The following is a 6,432-nucleotide window of genomic DNA, read 5'->3' as shown; positions in this document are numbered from 1 at the left end:
TTTTTGTGAAATTTTTTTTGTATAATTTCTTTGACATGACATAAAACTAGACACACAAGCATTAACAGTAAATATCCACAATAAATCACAGGATTATACATTCCAATATTTGAATCAATATAAATGTAGTTTACGAGATATATACATTATACTTGCAATACAATACAATACATACATATGCTCTTACTCGCTCTTCTCCCCCCCCCCCCCCAGGACCCCCCTTGGATAATCCATCCATTATTTCGCTTCTAACCAAGGATTACAATTCATATGCTAACCTTTATTCTCTCCACCACTTCTAACCAGATTGCAATGCTGGCTTCATTGACACCTAAAATTATTGCTGTAGATATCTCTAGATAAATCACATCGAGATAAGTAAGAGCCCATACCTTTAGGCACATTTTATCCGGTTGAATCCAGCGTGATGCTATCAGCTTTTTAGCAGCCGTAAGACCGGACAAAATTAGTCTCTTTAGCTGGTTAGTGGCTGCTATTTGAGAAACATCATTCAACAGCAATACAGAAGGCAGTACAGGTATGTTCAGAAATAAAAATTCTGATAATTGCGTGGTTACTTCTTCCCAGAATATCTTAACAGGGGGGCATTCCCAGTACATATGTATAAATGTACCGATATCGCCCCTTGAACACAAGGAGCATAGAGAGTCTTGTTTAAGCCCCATAAAGGGTTAACCTTCTGTAGTGTGGTAGTGAAAGGGTTAACACGTCTGAGGTCCACACAGAGACATTATCACCACAGGACACGCAGTAAATACTAAGGGTGCAAAACAGATGCATGACAGTCAGACATTATGGTAGATAGATAGAAACATAGATACAACACACACACACACACACACACACACACACACACACACACACACACACACACACACACACACACACACACACACACACACACACACACACACACACACACACACACACACACACACACACACACACACACACCTATCTTTCTCTCTCTTACAAACTTACTTATCGTCGCTGGCGGAGGAAAACCTCGTAACTCCAAGAACCCAACTTTTCAAGAGATGGAAAAAAAACGAACACAGATTTGAGGGCGAATAGAGTTACGAGGTTTAGACAGATGATCGGTTTAATGCGTTCCCTTTGTTTAAACTTTGTAAAACCACACACACACATATGGAGGATGATCTACTGAGTTGATTTATAAAAAATTATTAAAAAAGGAGTTACAAGGTTTTCTTCCGCCAGCGACGTTATGTAGGCCTGCTATAGATTTTACAGCACGGCAGAGACTAAAGATAGGCATTATGACAGCGTGTACAATTTCTCCTCTAGCGTTCACAATGGCGATGGAAGTAATCATTAGAGCATCACAGTGGGTGGTAGGTGGGAGGAGACGGGGCGGGCTGCGCCTCCCACCGATTAGGGCTCACATGGATGACGTAACATTGGTGACCATAACAGTGCCTTGTACAAAAGGTTACTAGAGAAGTTAACGTATGGTTATATCTATAACCATAGTTATATGAGTATAGCGGACGCTCTGCGTCCTACTGGAATATATCCCTATATCAGTCTATGCAAATGACTTCAATACCTTTTATGCGAGGTTTGATGCTGGTAATAACAACACCAGCTCACAAGCCACGGCAATGGGGGGGGGGGGGGGGTCGGCTGCTGATGGAGGCGCAGTGTTCAGGGTAACAGAGCATGAGGTGAGGCGGACCTTTAAAAAAGTGAATATCAGGAAGGCAGCAGGTCCGGACGGCATCCCCGACCGCGTCCTAAAAGTCTGTGCCGACCAACTGGCCCCAGTATTCACTGACATATTTAACCTGTCCTTAGAACAGGCTGTCATCCCCACCTGCCTGAAGAAGTCCACTATTATCCCTGTACCCAAAAAATCCAAGCCTGCTTGCCTCAACGACTACCGCCCTGTAGCTCTCACCTCCATAGCCATGAAGTGCTTTGAGAAGCTAGTAAAGGGCTACATCTGCTCCTCCCTCCCCATCAACATGGACCCCCTGCAATTTGCATACCGCCCCAACAGGTCCACGGAGGACGCCATAGCCCATGTGCTGCACACAGCAGCATCACACCTGGACAAGAGGCAGGGGAACTATGTGAGAATGCTATTCATCGACTACAGCTCGGCATTCAATACCATAGTCCCCTCCATACTCATAGCCAAGCTCAGGGACCTGGGCTTGAACTATGACCTCTGCCATTGGGTCTTGGACTTCCTGACTGGCAGACCCCAGGTGGTGAGAGCAGGCAACTGCACCTCCTCATCCATCACCCTCAACATAGGGGCCCCCCAGGGCTGTGTTCTGAGTCCCCTCCTCTACTCCCTGTACACACACGACTGTGTGGCTCAGCGGAGTAGCAATACAATCATCAAATTTGCTGACGACACAGTGGTGGTGGGCCTGATCTCTGCCAACGACGAGAGGGCCTACCTGGAAGAGGTCAAGGTCCTGGCGGGATGGTGCCAGGAAAACAGCCTCTCCCTGAAAGTCAGCAAAACAAAGGAGATGATTGTGGACTTCAGGAGGTCGGGGGTCAAGGACTACAGCCCCCTCAGCATCGACGGGGCACCGGTTGAGAGAGTCAACAGCTTTAAGTACCTCGGAGCCTACATATCCGAGGACTTGACATGGACCACACACACTGACAGTGTTGTGAAGAAGGCACGACAACGCCTCTACTTCCTCAGGCGCCTAAGGAAGTTCCAAGTCAGTCAGAAGATCCTTAAGAACTTCTACTCATGTACAATAGAGAGCATCTTGACCGGCAACATCACCTCCTGGTTTGGGAATAGCACTGCACAAGACCGAAGCAGACTACAAAGAGTGACACGTTCAGCCGAACGCACAATTGGAGGGGGGCTCCCCACCCTCCAGAACATTTACAACAAGCGTTGCAAGGGCAAGGCTAAGAGAATCATTAAAGACTCCAGTCACCCGAACAACTGCCTCTTTGAACTGCTGCGGTCAGGCAAGCGATACCGGAGTCTCAAGGCGAGCACAGAAAGACTCAGAAGAAGCTTCTATCCCCAGGCCATCAGGCTGCTAAACGAACAATGAACACTACACAACAACAACCACCAAACGCACATAGCACACACATCCGGCATCCGGCTTCAACATGGACGGTCGCATTTTACGTAGCTCCCGTAACCAACGCAACAGAGCAACAACAACAACAAAAAAGTACTTTGCGCATTTTCTACTTTCCCTCCTGTGGATTATGGATTTGTACCTGAATTCACAACTCAAGCAGCAACTCCAGACAGAAGTGGAGGGTAGCGAAAACGTAAAACAGCAGTCCCATTGCGACTTCTATTTGTTAACGGGCTCGGAGAGGAAACATCCAGCCTTCGGAGCCACGACCATCCACACAGTACTTACTGCAAATCCGGAACGAAAGAAATTACCCCCGGCAGGCAAGTGTAATAAGAGATCAATGTTTTTATTATACCTGCTCATGTCGGGTGACATTCATCAGAACCCTGGTCCCGTAATGACACGGAACCAGAGACTACAGTCAAATCTGCTGACCCAAGAAGCAGCAGCCAGCACAACAGATCAACGGCTACCCACACATACTGCGGCTAACGACATGATCAACGGCAACATTCCTCCTCTGCCACCTCTGCAAAAGAACCCACGAGAGGCCACAGCGAGAGGGAAGGAACCGGGGTTCACAACCGAGGCGCCCAGCACGTCGCGGGGACAAAACAGCGAGGCATCGCTCCTCACACCGGCGCCGGAGATCAACAGCATCCACGCAATTGACGCTTCAGCCAGCAGTTGCACCAGCCGACCAGCAAGCGGCGACATACCCTCACAGAAGCCCCAGCGGACTCGGCGAGTGGCTAAAGGGAGAGCGGCGCGGGACATCGAGACCACCAAGGACCCGACGGTTAGCTTGGCTGGCCCCGCCAAGGCCGCCATGCCAGCAAGTCTACCCGGGCCGAGGCCAGGACAAAAGGCACCCCCCCTCCCCCACAATGGAGTACAATCAGACATATCTGTAATCAACCAGCCCCCCCCACATCGCGGGCTTTCACACAAAGGAATACAGACACCAGCAAAGGACAAAGCATCACCCCCTCCCCCCCTCCCCACCCACGGCACAAACAGCAACAACGCCCCCCCTCCCCCCACCACAGGACAGGACACAATTGAACAGAGTTACCTCAACTGTGACGACGTCAATCTTATTACAAGCAAAAATGGACTTCACATATTTCATCTAAATACAAATAGCCTGAGACCGAAACTGGCTGAAATCAAACAGTTGTTTTTAAACGGTAAGGCTAACATATTGTGTTTCACAGAAACAAAATTAGACTCATCTGTACAGGATCCAGAGATTGAAATTGAAAACTACTCAATAGTCAGGAGGGATAGGAACCAGTATGGAGGTGGCGTCTGTGTGTATATACACAAGGATACCAAATACATCAACCGTACTGACCTTAACCATGATGAAATTGAAACTGTTTGGATTGAAATCTTATTAGACAGGGCGAAACCAGTACTAGTAGGCACAATCTATAGACCACCAGAACAGAGTGGCTTCTATGACACACTTGATGGGTGTTTAGCTGGGGTGGAGGGGGTAGAAAAAATTCTTATTGGGGACTGGAACACGGATATGCTGCGTAAATCAGCACCCGTCTTCAAGGCCTTCAGTAGATTTTCTGACCTGCACGGTTTCAGCCAGCTAATCACACAACCCACAAGGGTATGCGATTCGACACAAACCACCATTGACCTCATTTTGACCTCTGACAAGTCCATGATCTCCAGTAAAGGGGTGATAGCATGCGGGTTAAGTGATCATTATATGATTTTCTGTACCCGCAAAAAGCTAAAACAGAAGGCCGGCTGTCACAAAACAGTCACATCTAGAGACCTCAAAACGTACTCTAGAGAGGCCTTTAACCTAGAACTGGGGAGCTTGGACTGGTCAGATGAGCTCAGTGGTACACAGGTTGAAGAAACATGGCTTGGATTCAAAACCAAATTCACAGCAATACTCAACAACATGGCACCGATAAGAACCACCAGGGTTAAAAATCGCGCTGAGGCATGGATGCACACTGAAATACTGGCCGCTATGAAAACCAGAGACAAAAAATGCTCTGAACTTCATAAAAGTCAGACAAAGCTTTCCAAAAGCTCAAACAGTGAACTCCAAGCCCACGTGGTTGAACTAAAAATCCAAAGAAACAGACTAAGAAATGACGTAAACACCATGATCAGAACCGCAAAAAGAAATTTCATCAACGACAAAACTGAGGAAAACAAAAACAAACCCCGCGAACTTTGGAAATTACTCAATAATCAACTAGGCTGCAGTAAAAAACTTAAAACCAGATTCTCAAACATAAACATAAAGACGGACAACACGCTCATCACAGACAAGCTGGATGTAGCCAATTACTTAAACATCTTCTTCACAAACATAGCCACAACACTGGTAAACAAACTACCCTCCCACTCAGGGCATTATGGGGTAGAACACATAGTAGCATACTACAAAAACCTAGGGGTCCACAAAGACGACTTCAAACTTGAAATGGTAACAACCGATGAGGTACTCAAAAAATTGAGCGCCCTCCAACCTAACAAGGCCACTGGCCATGACAACATCCCCTCCAAATTCCTCAGAGACGCAGCAGCCGCCATCACCCCAGTCATCACACACATAATAAACCTCTCTATAAGACAGGGGCACGTCCCCAAGGACTTCAAAATTGCGAGAGTGACCCCTCTACACAAAAAGGGCAGCAAATTAGACCCAGGCAACTACCGCCCTGTTTCTATTCTTACCTCCATCTCGAAAGTCATGGAGAAAATAGTCTACGAACAGGTCGAAAAGTACCTGGCGGAAAAAAACCTAATCTACGAATTCCAATCTGGCTTCAGAACGTCCCACTCCACTGACACATGCCTCCTCTATTTGAACGACCACATCAAACAAGAGGTGGACGCTGGCAAATACTGCGGCATGGTCATGCTGGACCTACAAAAGGCCTTCGACACTGTCAATCACTCCATTCTAATGGACAAGCTAAAAGCAATTGGTTTTGATAGCCTATCAGTGAGCTGGATGCAATCCTACCTGGAGGGGAGAGAACAGATGGTAGAGGTAAACGGTACTCTATCCCCTCCCCTCACAGTGAGCTGTGGTGTTCCACAAGGAAGCATACTAGGACCGCTACTCTTCCTAATTTATGCAAATGACATGTCGTCAGCCTGTGACTGCAACTTGTTCCTGTTTGCGGACGACTCAGCCCTGCTGGTCTCTGACAAGAACAAATTGCAGGTTGAAAAAACCCTCAGCATGGAACTAGGCAAAATCTGCATATGGCTCGCTGATAACAAACTATCATTACACATGGGCAAAACAGAGTCCATTCTCTTC

This window comes from Notolepis coatsorum, assembly GCF_963971535.1.
Source record: "Notolepis coatsorum genome assembly, contig: SUPER_15_unloc_4, whole genome shotgun sequence".
NCBI classification, from domain to species: domain Eukaryota; kingdom Metazoa; phylum Chordata; class Actinopteri; order Aulopiformes; family Paralepididae; genus Notolepis; species Notolepis coatsorum.
This window is presented reverse-complemented; position numbering follows the sequence as displayed.